This window comes from Scyliorhinus torazame, chromosome 24, assembly GCF_047496885.1.
Source record: "Scyliorhinus torazame isolate Kashiwa2021f chromosome 24, sScyTor2.1, whole genome shotgun sequence".
Taxonomy (NCBI): domain Eukaryota; kingdom Metazoa; phylum Chordata; class Chondrichthyes; order Carcharhiniformes; family Scyliorhinidae; genus Scyliorhinus; species Scyliorhinus torazame.
In genome coordinates, this window is record NC_092730.1 from 33,684,866 (window position 1) to 33,700,468 (window position 15,603).

At 46.0% G+C, this 15,603-nt stretch overlaps 1 protein-coding gene, 1 long non-coding RNA gene and 3 other non-coding genes across 5 annotated transcripts in view; 3 read left to right on the plus strand and 2 right to left on the minus strand.

The window, feature by feature from the left end:
* Positions 1-815, plus strand: part of LOC140399995 (uncharacterized) — a 121,246-nt gene extending 120,431 nt beyond the window's left edge. The window contains exon 3 of the long non-coding RNA XR_011937947.1: positions 728-815. This is a non-coding gene — a long non-coding RNA (uncharacterized lncRNA). The remainder of the gene's footprint in view (positions 1-727) is intronic.
* Positions 1-15,603, plus strand: part of LOC140399991 (histone H2B-like) — a 69,739-nt gene that overhangs the window by 47,342 nt on the left and 6,794 nt on the right. The window lies entirely within an intron of this gene.
* trnat-ugu (transfer RNA threonine (anticodon UGU)) lies at positions 1,766-1,847 on the minus strand. The gene has a single exon. It is a non-coding gene; the product is annotated as a tRNA-Thr (tRNA).
* Positions 2,563-2,635, plus strand: trnak-cuu (transfer RNA lysine (anticodon CUU)). The gene has a single exon. It is a non-coding gene; the product is annotated as a tRNA-Lys (tRNA).
* trnak-cuu (transfer RNA lysine (anticodon CUU)) lies at positions 9,797-9,869 on the minus strand. Its single transcript has one exon. It is a non-coding gene; the product is annotated as a tRNA-Lys (tRNA).

Genomic DNA, 15,603 nt, shown 5'->3' on the forward strand with positions numbered 1-15,603 from the left:
CAGAGGCTGAATGCCCTTGACTGCTGAAGTGTTCTCCGATGTGTTCTCTGGTGTGACATGTGAATATTCGATTCATCCTCTACCTGCAGTCTCTGCTGTTGTGTGTGGCACAGGTCTCCCCAGGCCAACTAGCCAGCCGCTGATTTCATCTCACTTAAAACAACTTTTAATTGCGTCCCAAAGCCCATCAGTTTCCGCACACAATTATAAATCAGAAATGTGAATGAACACTGTGACATTTATCTCTCTGTTCTGGTGATGATCAGAAGCAGTGAAGTCAGGTTTCACCACTCGCCAAGTCGGCCTGTGGTTGTGCCTCGCCAATCACGTGGGTAATGTAATTCTGCCAGTCAGTGGGTTCAGTTGGCATTTTAGGAGAAATTCGAAGTCATCATGACTTCATCAGTGGCCTCATGGTTAAGGTGTGTGTGATGTTAATCACGATGTGATCAAATGAGTGTCTGTTTCAGTCTTTCCGCAGGGAGTTTTCATACTGAGGAGAAACATGTTGGACATGGTCTGGGAATGTTTCACTCCGGTCCATTCCCAACATATCCTGCCCTGATGGGATGGGCTTTTCCTTCCAATCGTTGCAGCAAACTTTATTAATATTGATTAATATTGGTTAATTATCATTTATAAAGTATTGTTTTATACGTTTAGTGTAGTTCATTTAAAAATGCTGATTACCAGACGCGATAAATTTTTGCTTTCATTCCTTAAACAGCCAAATTGGGTGAAAACCATCAATGAGAGGCAATGGGAGCCCCGGTCTTTTGTGTGGTCAGTGGTTTGTTTATGGAGCTGAGTAAATATTCCGGAGCAGAGCCGCTGCGAGCGGGGTTCGAACCTCCGCGGGGATACAATAACTTGGGTTTGCCGTTTCTGTCCACACATCTGGATAGGAATGGAGCTGCTGCTGCCCGGGGAGCTGGACAAGCAAGAGGCACAGATATTGACCAACTGCACCCGCTCCAAATAGATTCCCTATGTTACTGAACAAAACAAAAACAAGCGCAACTGATCTTATAAGAAATTATGACATTCTCTCTGAAAACAATATACCAAAACCTCTTGAAGGTTCGATTTGCTGTAACAATTCACTCAGAACTGTCTCAATGTCAGCCGTAATTCCTTCCGAGCTCACAGACAGGCGCTGACTGGTTAGAAGTCTGCTTCACTTTTCAAGGTCCGGCTCAATAAAATCAATCACAGGCCCATGATCTGCTTTCCTCCTGTTCTCAGACACATCCACTTTCTACAAGGGCGCACTAACTGGTTTTCAGAGTGAGAGTCAGACTGCAGTCACCTCGTTCTCTCTCGATCCCTTTATCTCAGAACCACCTCACAACCAGGAATGGAACTTCTCACAGAGCCAAGAATGGAATAGTTTGTCGATTCTTCCACTGATTCAGGACCGTCCATCACCAGGACGTATTCGCCCAAAAGAGTTGGGATGAGATGGGGCTGAGTTTCGCTGTGTATCCAATCAGTCCCCGGAGAAGCACAAAAACAGTGAGTGAGGGAGAGGGAAAGAAACAAAGGAACAGATAGAGAGATAAAATATGTTCCACGATCTTTTTACCCAGAAATACATTCAGCTGAATGAAACCAAACCACGTTTCCATCTTCATATTTCGTTCAGTTTCCCAAACAAAATGTTCCATATCGGACTGAACTCGATGAACCGTTTATTTACAGCCAATCGGAACTCCGATTCATTCCGGAGTCAGCGGGGTGTTGAACAAACACTTCGAATCACAGTCGCTGCGAGCAAGACTCGAACCTGCGCGGGAACCCCCCTTTGGATTACAATCCCAACGCGTTAACCACTCGGCCATCGCAGCTGTGTCCAGTGTGTCATTCATTAGTAATTTGGTCGATAGAATACATTCTAAAACCAGCCTGGAATCACTCCAGGAAGTTATCGCATTCAAACGATCAACGGGACCCCGGGGTTTATGTGAGGAGGGGTTGAATCTTCGTGGAAAATGACCATTGGATTTGGAGAGAGGCCTTGAGAGACTCGAAAACCTCAGCTCCCTAAACGCACAATTCCACCGATTAAATAGTTTGTGGAACAACATCAGTTACATTGGAAATCTATTAGAAATTCAAATGGAACAGGACCACACTTCCCAGTCTGGAAGAAAATTAAAATGGTGAAATCTAGAAATTACAGAACAGAAGGAGACCTGTGCAGGCCGAACGGTCACATGACGACCTGATGACGCATCTAACATGATCACGTGTCGGGATTCCGGCAGTTCTCTCCGGATCGCGGTCAGAGCACAAGCCAGGAGCCGCTGCTCAATTATTAAATCAGTTATTTTCATTCCAACTCCTTGGTCGCCAGTCATTGAGAGACCAGAATTTCTACATGGTGTCAGGAGTGGGCAGTATGGCAGAAGGACTCCACCGCATCAACATCCTTGGAATATAGAATCGTACAATCACCAGCTCAGAAGGAGGCCATTCGGCCCAACGAGTCAACACTAACACTCCGAATGAGCACCGCCGCTACTTTCAACAGGAAGTAGTTTAATAGTTAGTGCAGCACCAGCTCGGCTAGCTCAGTCGGTAGAGCATGGGACTCTTAATCCCAGGGTCGTGGGTTCGAGCCCCACGTTGAGCGTGTCTATATTATTATCTCAACATATTGATGCTGAACAAACAGTTTTGACAACAGGAACTCAAGGTTATGTCGCTGGACTGGGAATACAGATGTCTGAACTACCCCTTGGTGGCAAGACTGAATAAATCTGGAATTGAAATTTCGTCTCAGTAATGGCGCAGAATGTCGGTAGAGCATGGGACTCTTAATCCCAGGGTCGTGGGTTCCTTCCTTTTTGTTGGTATATACCTTTGCTGAGCACTGTGAAAAATCGCTTGGAAGGTTCTCCACTGTTCCTCAACTGTTTCATCATAAAGTCTTTGCTCCAAGTCTACCTTAGCTAGTTCTTCTCTCATCCCACTGTAAACTCGTTTCTATCAGCACAAAACACTCGTGTTTGATTTTACTTTCTCAGTCTCCATCTGTATTTTAAATTCCACCATATTGTGATCGCTCCTTCCGAGAGGATCCCTAACTATGAGATCCTGAATCAATCCTGTCTCATTACATAGGACCAGATCTACGACCGCTTGTTCCCTCGTAGGTTCCATTACATACTGTTCTAGGAAACTGTCGTGGATACATTCTATAAACGCCTCCTCAAGGCTGCCTTGACCGAACTGGTTAAACCAATCGACATGTAGATTAAAATCCCCCATGTTAACTGCTGTACAATTTCTACATGCATCAGTTATTTCTTTGTTTATTGCCTGCCCCACCATAATGTTACTATTTGTTGGCCTATAGATGACTCCTATCAGTGACTTTTTTGCCTTACTATTCCTGATTTCCACCCAAATGGATTCAACCTTATCCTCCATAGCACCGATGTCATCCCTTACTATTGCCCAGATGTCATCCTCAAATAACAGAGCTACACCACCTCACTTACCATACACTCTGCCGTTCCGAATAGTTTGATTTACTCGGATATTTAACTCCCAGTCGTGACCATCCTTTAACCATGTTTCAGTAATGGCCACTAAATCATAGTCATTCACGATGATTTGCACCATCAACTCATTTACCTTATTCCGAATATTACGAACATTCAGGTAAAGTACACTTATGTTGGCTTTTTCACCTCTGTTCTGAATCTTAACACCTCGATCAGTAACCTCTCTTAAGTTATATTTCCTCTTAACTTTTCTCCTAATTTTCCTTGTGGTTGAACTCATAAAGTCATGTAACAACCTGCCGCGTCGCTTACCATTCATGTTTTTACTTCCCGTTTTATTCCTTTTACTATTCCTGGTCCTATTCACGGAGGTCCCCTCAGTCACTGTACCTTGTACTGTCGCTCTTTTTGATCTTTGACTATGGCTTCTCTGCCTTACACTTTCCCCCTTCCTGCCTTTTGTTTCTGTCCCTGTTTTACTACCTTCCAAATTCCTGCGTCAGTTCCCATCCCCCTGCCACATTAGTTTAAACTCTCCCCAACAGCTCTAGCGAACACTCTCCCTAGGACATCAATTCCAGCCCTGCCCAGGTGCAGACCGTCCGGTTTGTACTGGTCCCACCACCCCAGAACCGTTTCCAATGCCCCAGGAATTTGAATCCCTCCCTCTTGCACCATCTCTCGAGCCACGCATTCATCCTATCTATCCTCACATTCCTACTCTGACGAGTTCGTGGCACTGGTAGCAATCCTGAGATTACTACCTTTGTGGTCCTACTTTTTAGTTTAACTCCTAACTCCCTCAATTCAGCTTGTAGGACCTCATCCCGTTTTTTTAACCTATATCATTGGTGCCTATGTGCACCACGACAGCTGGAAGTTCACCCTCCCCCCCCCCCCCCCCTCCCTGCATCCCCCCCCCCACCCCCCAGAATGTCCTGCAGACACTCCGAGACATCCGTTGCCCTTGCACCAGGGACGCAACATACCATCTTGGAGTCTCGATTGTGTCCGCAGAACCGCCTGTCTATTCCCCTTACGATTGAGTCTCCTATCACTATAGCCCTGCCATTCTTCTTCCTGCCCGGCTGCGCAGCTGAGCCAGCCACGGTGCCATGAACCTGGCTGCTGCTGCCTTCCCCTGGTGAGCCATTTTCCTCAAAGGTATCCAAAGCGGTATATCTGTTTTGCAGGGAGATGACCACAGGGGACACCTGCACTGCTTTCCTACTCTAGCTCTGTCTTTTGGTCTCCCATTTTCTATCTCCTTCAGTACCTTTCACCTGCGGTGCGACCAACTCGCTAAACGTTGTTTTAACAAGGGTTTTAGAGACAAATAGCAGAATATTGCACAATGTCAGGTTATAAGACGTAGGAGCATAAGTCAGCCATTCAGCCCATCAAATATGCACCGTATTGCAAGGAGATCATGCTTGATCTGATATATGACGTGTTATGACCTCATACGGTGGCACGTTGTCACAGTGGTTACCTCACAGCGCCAGCGATCCGGGTTTAATTCCAGCCTTTGGTCACTGACTGTGTGGAGTTTGCACTTTCTCTCCGTGTCTGTGTGGGTTTCCTCCAGGTGCTGCGATTTCCTCGCACAGTCCAAATGTGTGTGGGTTAGGTGGAGTGTCCATGTTAAGTTGCTCCTTGGTGTTCAGAAAATTGGGTGATGTTACAGGGATGTGGTGGGGACCTAGGGGCTCTTTCAGAGAATCGGTGCCGAGTCGATGGGCAGAATGGCCTCCTTTTACATTTTAATGATTTCATGATAACCCTCATGTCCACTTTCCCGGGTTTTTATCTCTACATTTCATGATGAAACTTTAAAACCAACATTCCAACCAAGCCTCTGGTACCAGTAACTTCTGGATGGTCGTTAATTTTCCGGCTGTCAATCATTTGGTCAGTCTGAGGAAGTCACATCCTGGAAATGTCACACATTGATCCAGTTCTAAAGTACATTAAGTCGCTCTAGTCCCTGATGACCATAGGCTGCTTTCCCCTTTGAGGGTGAGATCTGACTGGTGGTGATTTAACCTGAGGATCACCATACCTCAGGCGACGAGCAATAATAATAATAATAATAATCGCTTATTGTCACAAGTTGGCTTCAATTAAGTTACTGTGAAAAGCCCCGAGTCGCCACATTCCGGCGCCTGTTCCAGGAGGCTGGAATGGGAATTGTGAGAAGGCGGGGTTTTCATCATTCAGTTCTATTATAACCGTGTGATCTGAATCAAATTTATCTGGTGTTCTCTTAGCTAATCTTGTCTCACAGTGAGGCAAACCTCACTGATTGGATAGACGAGTGATCGTTCTTCAGTCTTGTCATGGCCGGACCCGCTGAATATGGAGGCACATCCTGTGTGGCAGGATTTAGCTCCAACTCAATCTATAAGTTTGTGGATGATACGACTTCGGTAAGTCGTATCGCAAACAATGACGAATCAGACACAGAAGGTAGATAAATCACTTGGTTGCATAGTGTACATAAAACAGCCTGTCTCTAAATGTCGGAAAGATCAATGAACTGATCATCGACGCCAGGAAGCGTTGCACAACACACACACCCCTCTACATCAATGGCTGCGAAGTGGAGATGGTGGATAGCATTACATTTCCGGGTGTCACCCTCACCAACAGTCTGTCCTGGTCCACTCATGTTGATGCAACAGTCTAGAAACCCAACATCGTCTCTACCTCCTACGGAAGGAGAGGAAATTCGTCATGTCTGTATCGACTCTCACAAACGTCTACAGATGTACCACAGAGAGCATCCTATCGGGCTGCATCACAGCTTGGGATCGCAACTGCACGGCCCAAGGTCGCAAGAAACTGCAGTGTGGTGACATCAGCCCAACGTATCACACAAGCTTGCCACCCGCACAGTGGTTCTGTCTCCAACTCCCGCTGCCGCAGGACAGCAGACAACATTATCAGTGACCCTCCCACCCAGGTTTTACCTTTTTACTGATTATTCCATCAGGCAGAAGGTACAGAAGTCTGAAGACCCGCACATCCAGACATAGGAACAGCTTCTTTCCCACAGCTACTAGACTCCTCAACAACTCTCCCTCGGACTGATCTGTTCCCTGTAAGAACACTATTCACGACGCCCTATGCTGCTCTTGCTCATGGGTTTGCTTTGTTTGTCCACTTGTTCCGCACTGTAACCAATCACTGTTTGTCCATGTACCATTTGGCAATGCACTGTGTCGATTATTCTTTTTCTGTCTACTATCTATGTAATGTGTATGTTCCCTTGGGAGCAGAAAAATACTTTTCATGGGACAATAAATCAAATCAAAGTGGTTCCTCTCTCACTACCCGATCAATTCATCTCAATCAGAACAAGACTGAATTTTGAATTCTCGCTTTTCCAACACAACTCGCTGCAATCTGGCCTGACAACTTGGACTGGATTGTCACATCAGTTACTGCAAACCCATCTTGGAAAAATGAGTCCCACTTCCGAGCAAATGGCGGATGAAAAATCGACGAGGATGGGATTCGGTCGCACAGAGAGCACAATGGATTAGCAGTCCAACGCCTTAACCACTCGGCCACCTCAACCCACAAATGCATGCGCCAAAAAGTCTTAATTCGTGTTGCATCCATGAATTGATGGAAAATATGCGCCACTTTGTCTTCAGAGGCTGGTTTAGCACAGGGCTAAATCACTGGCTTGAAAAGCAGACCAAGGCAGGCCAGCAGCATTGTTCAATTCCCGTACCAGCCTCCCCAAACAGGCGCCGGACTGTGGCGACTAGGAGCTTTCCACAGTAACTTCATTTGAAGCCTCCTTGTGACAATAAGCGATTTTCATTTCATTTCATTTAATTTCAGCCCGGTGTTCAATGATGGAAATGCAGATTTTGTTGGTAAAATGAATTCCCATCACATTCAGGGACTTTTATGAATGGACTGATGTGAAACACTTCAATATTATTTCCAAGATATTTCCACACAGTGTGAAAGGCCCCCGCTGAAAGACTGGAATCAACCAGCATTTGACAGCAAAAACAAACGCTCCCGGCTTCACAGAGGAATCCGTCGATCATCGGAACTCACACTTCACGATGGACAGAGTCTGATCATTGAGTTACAGGTATCTCCAGGAAATAGAGTATATTCTTTCAGCGAGTCATGAAAGTATACTTGGAGCAGATTAATGATAAATTCTTGTGTTGGGATGAGACTATTCCTGGTAGAAAGGCAAACTTTTCAGAAAGTGCCTCAATATTCAGCGGGTCCGTCCATGACAAGACTGAAGAACGATCACTCGTCTATCCAATCGGTGATGTTTGCCTTACCATGAGACAATATTAACAGAGACAACACCAGGTTAATTAGATTCTGATCACACGGTAAATATAGAACGGAATCATGAAAACCCAGCCTTCACAACCTTGCCCCTCGCCTGAGGTATGGTGATAATGAATGGCTTAGATAGGGTGGACGTAGGGGAGTTGTTTCCATTCGCAGGGGAGACTAGGACCCGGGGGCACAGCCTTAGAATAAAAGGGAGTCACTTTAGAACAGAGATGAGGAGAAATTTCTTCAGCCAGAGAGTGGTGGGTCTGTGGAATTCATTGCCACAGAGGGCGGTGGAGGCCGGGACGTTGAGTGTCTTTAAGACAGAAGTTGATAAATTCTTGATTTCTCGAGGAATTAAGGGCTATGGAGAGAGAGCGGGTAAATGGAGTTGAAATCAGCCATGATTGATTGGTGGAGTGGACTCGATGGGCCGAATGGCCTTACTTCCGCTCCTATGTCTTATGGTCTTATGATCCTCAGGTTAAATCACCACCAGTCAGATCTCACCGTTAACGGGGAAAGCAGCCTATGGTCATCAGGGACTAGAGCGACTTAATTTACTTTAGAACTGGATCAATGTATGACATTTCCAGGACGTGACTTCCTCAGACTGACCAAATGATAGACAGCCGGGAAATTAACGACCATTGAGGAGTTACTGGTACCTGAGGCTTGGTTGGAATGTTGGTTTTAAAGGTTCATCATGAAATCTAGTGATAAAAACCCGGGAAAGTGGACATGAGGATTATCATGAAATCATTAAAATGTAAAAGGAGGCCATCCTGCCCATCGACTCTGCACCGACCCTTTGACCGCGTCCCTATCTCTGCACCACATCCCTGTAACACCACCCAACTTTCTGAACACTAAGGGGCAATTTAGCATGGACAGTCCACCTAACCCGCACACATTTGGACTGTGCGAGGTAATCACAGCACCCGGAAGGAACCCACACAGACACGGAGAGAAAGTGCAAACTCCACACAGTCAGTGACCAAAGCCTGGAATTGAACCGGATCGCTGGCGCTGTGAGGTAACCACTGTGACAACGTGCCACCGTATGAGGTCATAACACGTCATATATCAGATCAATCATAATCTCATTAAAATACGGAGCATATTCGATGGGCTGAATGGCCTACTTCTGCTCCTACGTCTTATACCCTGTTATTGTGTAAATGTGTTCCGGTTCTTGTGTAAAACTCTTGTTAAAACAACACAGGCACCGCGTGTCGACTGCATCTGATTATCTGGCGCAGAGAAGGTGATTGTGGAATCCATGTCGTACCCATCAAACTCTGCTACTCACCTGACTGAGATTTGTTCTGTATCTGTAAATCACAGGTAGTGTTCGCGAGTGGAGGGAACACACTACACCTCAGTCTCTGGGACAGGTTGTGAGAGCAGAATTCCTTCATTATGAGTCAATGTCTGGTACTGTATGTGAGGGTGGGTTTCAGTCTCTATTAGACATTGGTACTGAATGTCAGTGTGGAAATCTGTCTGTATCTATCAATCACAATTACTGTTTGGGAAAAGTGAGATTAATACGGAAAATCAGCACGGCCGTGACAGACAGAGAAAGACACACAGAAAAGCAGGAATTTAGAGACTATCAGGACACACACAATGACACAGAAAAGGTGCCGAGGTGGAGAAGGCCCTGTTTGTAAATGTCTCTCCTGCTGTGTAACTGTGCTCTCTGATATGCAGCTGTTCTCTCTCCATCGTGGAACCGTGAGTCTGCCGGTGACACATCTTCATTGTGGTTCAGTCAAATCAATCCCTGTTGTGGAAATATGATCCGTCTGGAGCAGAACATGAGGCGAAATTTCAATTCCAGATTTATTAAATCTTGTCACCAGACCCCTGGATTCCCAGTCCAGCGACAGAACCTTGTGTTCCTGTTATGAAGACAGTTCATTCAGCATCAATATTTTCCGATAATAACATATACGCGCCGAACGTGGGGCTCGAACCCACGACCCTGGCATTAAGAGTCCCATGCTCTATCGACTGAGCTAGCCGGGCTGCTGGTGCAGTATCTATTAAACCTCTTCTTGAAGAGAGTTGCTGCGGTGCTCATTCGGAGGGTCAGTGCTGATTCGTTGGGCCGAATGGCCTCCTTCTGCGCTGGAGATTCTACGATTCTATGATCCAAGGAGGTTGATGCGGTGGAGTCCTTCTGCCATACTGCCCACTCCTGACACCATGTAGAAATGCTGCTCTCTCAATGACTGGCGACCAAGGAGTTGTAATAAAAAATAACTGATTTAATAATTGAGCAGCTGCTCCTGGCTTGTGCTCTGACCGCGATCCGGGGAACTGCCGGACTCCAGACACGTGATCATTTTAATTGCGTCATCAGATCATCATGTGACCATTCGGTCTGCACAGGTCTCCTCTGTAATTTCTAGATTTCATCATTTTAATTTTCTTCCAGACTGGGAAGTGTAGTGCTGCTGCATTTGAAAAGAAACATGAATTTCTAATATATTTCCAATGTAACTGATGTCGTTACACAAAATATTTATTCAGTGGAATTGTGCGTTTAGGGAGCTGAGATTTCCGAGTCTCTCCAAATCGAATGGTCATTTTCAACGAAAATTCAATCCCTCCACACATAAACCCCGGGGTCGTTTGAATGCAATAACTTCCTGGAGTGATTCCAGGCTGGTTTTAGAATGTATTCTATCGACCAAATTGATGTTGAATGACGCAGCTGTGATGGGCGAGTGGTTAGACCTCAAATTAAATAATGTTTTCCCGCGCAGGTTCGAATCCTGCTCGCAGCGGCTGTGATTCGAAATGTTTGTTTAACTCCCCCGGGAAGCCCGGGCTCGACAATTAATCGGAATTTCGGTTGGTTGTCTGTTAACGGTGTGAACATTTATCGAATTCAGTTTTTTCGAAAAACGTTCTTTTTTAAAACTAAACGGGCCTGGTTTAGCACAGGGCTAAATCGCTGGCATTGAAAGCAGACCAAGGCAGGCCAGCAGCACGGTTCAATTCCCGTACCAGCCTCCTCGAACAGGCGCCGGAATGTGGCGACTAGGGTCTTTTCACAGTAACTTCATTTGAAGCCTACTTGTGACAATAAGCGATTTTCATTTCATTCTTCAATATAAAGATAAATAAGGAACTCACACTCAAAGTAACAATAAATAAATAATAACGTTTCCTGCAGCGTTTGGAAGGAGAAGCAGGAATGGCAGCGAATGGAAACGTGGTTTGGTTTCATTCAGCTGAATGTATTTCTGGGTAACATGATCGAGGCAGAAATGGAACATACTTGAAATTTTTTTTCTTGTTTTCTTTCCTTTGTCTCGCTATCTATTTCTTTGTTTCTTTTTCTCTCCTCACTCCTTGTTTTTGTGCTTCTCCGGGGGCTGATTGGATACACAGTGAAACTCAGCCCCATCTCATCCCAACTCTTTTGGACGAATACGTCCTGGTGATGGACGGTCCTGAATCAGTGGAAGAATCGACAAACTATTCCATTCTTGGCTCTGTGAGAAGTTCCATTCCTGGTTGTGAGGTGTCTCTGAGATAAAGGGATCGAGAGAGAACGAGGTGACTGCAGTCTGACTCTTACTCTGAAAACCAGTTAGTGCGCCCTTGTACAAAGTGGATGTGTCTGAGAACAGGAGGAAAGCAGATCATGGGCCTGTGATTGATTTTATTGAGCCGGACCTTGAAAAGTGAAGCAAACTTCGAACCAGTCAGCGCCTTTCTGAGAGCTGGGAAGGAATTACGGCTGATATTGAGACAGTTCAGAGTGAATTGTTACAGCAAATCGAATCTTCAAGAGGTGTTGGTATATTGATTTCAGAGACACTGTCATAGTTTCTTACAAGATCAGTAGGCGCTTGTTTTTGTTTTGTTCGGTAATTTGGGGAATCTGTTTGGAGCGGGTGCAGTTGGTCAATATCTGTGCCTCTTGCTTGTCCAGCTCCCCGGGCAGCAGCAGCTCCATTCCTATCCAGATGTGTGGACAGAAACGGCAAACCCACATTATTGTATCCCCGCGGAGATTCGAACCCCGCTCGCAGCGGCTCTGCTCCGGAATATTTACTCAGCTCCATAAACAAACCACTGACCACACAAATGACCGGGGCTCCCTTTGCCTTTCATTCATGGTTTTCACCCAATTTAGCTGTTTGGGGAATTAAAGTAAAAATTGATCGCGTCTGATAATTAATATTTCTAAATAAACTACACGAAACATATGAAACAATACTTAATAAATGATCATTAATCAATATTAATAAAGTGTCCTGCAACGTTTGGAAGGAAACGCCCATCCCACCCGGGCAGAAAATGTTGGGAATGGACCGGAGTGAAACATTCCCAGACCATGTCCAACATGTTTCTCCTCAGCATGAAAACTCCCCGCAGAAAGACTGAAACAGACGCTCATTTGACCACATCATGATAAACATCATGGTTTGCACTGAGTGCTGAATTTGGTGCATTTCAGTGCTATAGTGAGAGTTTGGTGACTGAGGGAGTTAGGTGAGGAGGGAGTAAGGTGCTCCTTTCATTTCGTTTCCTACATTTCCGCAAAGAGCGAGAAGGGATCCAGGAGTTTACAGAGAGTGCAGCTGACTGGGAGCAGAGTCGGAGGGCGAGGTCCAGTTGGTCCACAGGGAGGCTATATTCTGTAAGGTAAGAGGGGCTGGAGGCTAGGCCAGTTGCATGCTCCTCCTGTAGGATGTGGGTGGTGAGGGATACCACAGGTGTCCCCAAAGACTATACCTGCGGGAAGTGCACCCAACTCCAGCTCCTCGGAGACCGTGTTAGGGAACTGGAGCTGGAGCTGGATGAACTTCAGATCATCTGGGAGGCAGAAGGGGTTATAGAGAACAGTTAACGGGAGGTAACCACACCCAAGGTACAGGACAAGAGTAGCTGGGTTACAGTCAGGGGAAAGAAAACAAACAGGCAGACAGTGCAGGGATCCCTCGTGGCCGTTCCCCTTCAAAACAAGTATACCATTTTGGATGCTGTTGGGGGGGATGAACTACCGGGGGAAGGTTCTAGCGACCAGGTCTCTGGCACTGAGTCTGGCTCTGGGGCTCAGAAGGGAAGGGGGAGGATAGAAAAGCAATAGTAATAGGAGATTCAATGGTTAGGGGAATAGATAGGAGATTCTGTGGTCGCGAGCGAGACTCCCGGAAGGTATGTTGCCTCCCGGGTGCCTGGGACAGGGTTGTCTCAGATCGTGTCTTCAGGAGCCTTAAGGGGGAGAGTGAGCAGCCAGAAGTCGTGGTGCACATTGGTACCAACGACATTGGTCGTAAAAGGGGTGTGGAGGTAATAAACGAGTTTAGGGAGTTAGGCTGGAAGTTAAGAGCCAGGACAGACAGAGTTGTCATCTCTGGTTTGTTGCCGGTGCCACATGATAGCGAGGCTAGGAATAGAGAGAGAGTGCAGTTGAACACGTGGCTGCAGGAATGGCGCAGGAGAGAGGGCTTCAGGTATTTGGATAATTGGAGTGCATTCTGGGGAAGGTGGGACCTGTACAAGCTGGATGGGTTGCATTTGAACCAGAGGGGAACCCATATCCTGGGAGGGAGATTTTATAGTACTCTTCGGGAGGGTTTAAACTAATTTGGCAGGGGAATGGGAACCGGATTTGTAGTCCAGCAACTAAAGTAGCCGATATTCAGGACTCCAAAGCGTGCAGTGAGGCAGTGGGGAAGGGAACACTGAGAAAGGAGAGTACTTGCAGACACGGAGATGGGTTGAGGTTTATATACTCCAACGCAAGAAGCATTAGGAATAAGGTGGGTGAACTTAAGGCATGGATCGGTACTTGGGACTACGATGTGGTGGCCATCACGGAAACTTGGATAGAAGAAGGGCAGAAATGGTTGTTGGAGGTCCCTGGTTGTAGATGTTTCAATAAGATTAGGGAGGGTGGTAAAAGAGGGGGGGGGGCGTTTTTAATTAGAGATAGTATAACAGATGCAGAAAGGAAGTTCGAGGAGTATCTGCTTACTGAGGTAGTATCGGTTGTAGTCAGAAGTAGGAAAGGAGCAGTCATCTTGTTGGGAGTTTTCTATAGGCCACCCAATAGTAGCAGAGATGTGGAGGAACAGATTAGGGAACAGATTTTGGAAAGGTGCAGAAGTCACAGGATAGTAAACATGGGTGACTTCAACGTCCCAAACATTGAGTGGAAACTCTTTCGATCAAATAGTTTGGATGGGGTGGTGTTTGTGCAGTGTGTCCAGGAAGATTTTCTAACACAGTATGCAGATTGTCCGACCAGAGGGGAGGCCATATTGGATTTGGGAGTTGGCAATGAACCAGGGCAAGTGATAGATTTGTTAGTGGGGGAGAATTTTGGAGATAGTGACCACAATTCTGTGACTTTCACTTTAGTAAAGGAGAGGGATAGGTGCGTGCAATAGGGCAAGGTTTACAATTGGGGGAAGGGTAAATACGATGTTATCAGACAAGAATTCAAGTGCATAAGTTGGGAACATTGGCTGTCAGGGAAGGACACAAGTGAAATGTGGAACTTGTTCAAGGAACAGGTACTACGTGTCCTTGATATGTATGTCCCTGTCAGGCAGGGAAGAGATGGTCGAGTGAGGGAACTATGGCTGACAAGAGAGGTTGAATGTCTTGTTAAGAGGAAGAAGGAGACTTATGTAAGGCTGAGGAAACAAGGTTCAGACAGGGCGCTGGAGGGATACAAGATAGCCAGGAGGGAACTGAAGGAAGGGATTAGGAGAGCTAAGAGAGGGCATGAAAAATCTTTGGCGGGTAGGATCAAGGAAAACCCCAAGGTCCTTTGCACACATGTGAGACATATGAGAAAGACTAGAGTGAGAGTAGGACCGATCAAGGACAGTAGCGTGAGATTATGTATTGAGTCTGAAGAGACAAGAGAGGTCTTGAACGAGTACTTTTCTTCAGTATTTACAAATGAGAGGGGCCATATTGTTGGAGAGGACAGTGTGAAACAGACTGGTAAGCTCGAGGAAATACTTGTTCGGAAGGAAGATGTGTTGGTCATTTTGAAAAACTTTAGGATAGACAAATCCCCCGGGCCTGACGGGATATATCGAAGGATTCTCTACGAAGCATGAGATGAAATTGCAGAGCCGTTGGCAATGATCTTTTCATCCTCACTGTCAACAGGGGTGGTACCAGGGGATTGGAGAGTGGCGAATGTCGTACCCGTGTTCAAAAAAGGGAATAGGGATAACCATGGGAATTACAGGCAAGTTAGTCTTACTTCGGTGGTAGGCAAAGTAATGGAAAGGGTACTCAGGGATAGGATTTCTGAACACCTGGAAAGGCACTGCTTGATTAGGGATAGTCAGCACGGATTTGTGAGGGGTAGGTGTTGCCTTACAAGTCTTAATGAATTCTTTGAGGAGGTGACCAAGCATGTGGATGAAGGTAAAGCAGTGGATGTACTGTACATGGATTTTAGTCAGGCATTTGATAAGGTTCCTCATGGTAGGCTTATGCAGAAAGTAAGGAGGCATGGGATACTGGGAAATTTGGCCAGTTGGATAACGAACTGGCTAACCGATAGAAGTCAGAGAGTGGTGGTGGATGTCAAATATTCAGCCTGGATCCCAGTTATCAGTGGCGTACCGCAGGGATCAGTTCTGGGTCCTCTGCTGTTTTGATTTTCATTAATGACTTGGATGAGGGAGTTGAAGGGTGGGTCAGTAAATTTGCAGACGATACGAAGATTGGTGGAGTTGTGGATAGTAAGGAGGGCTGTTGTCAGCTGCAA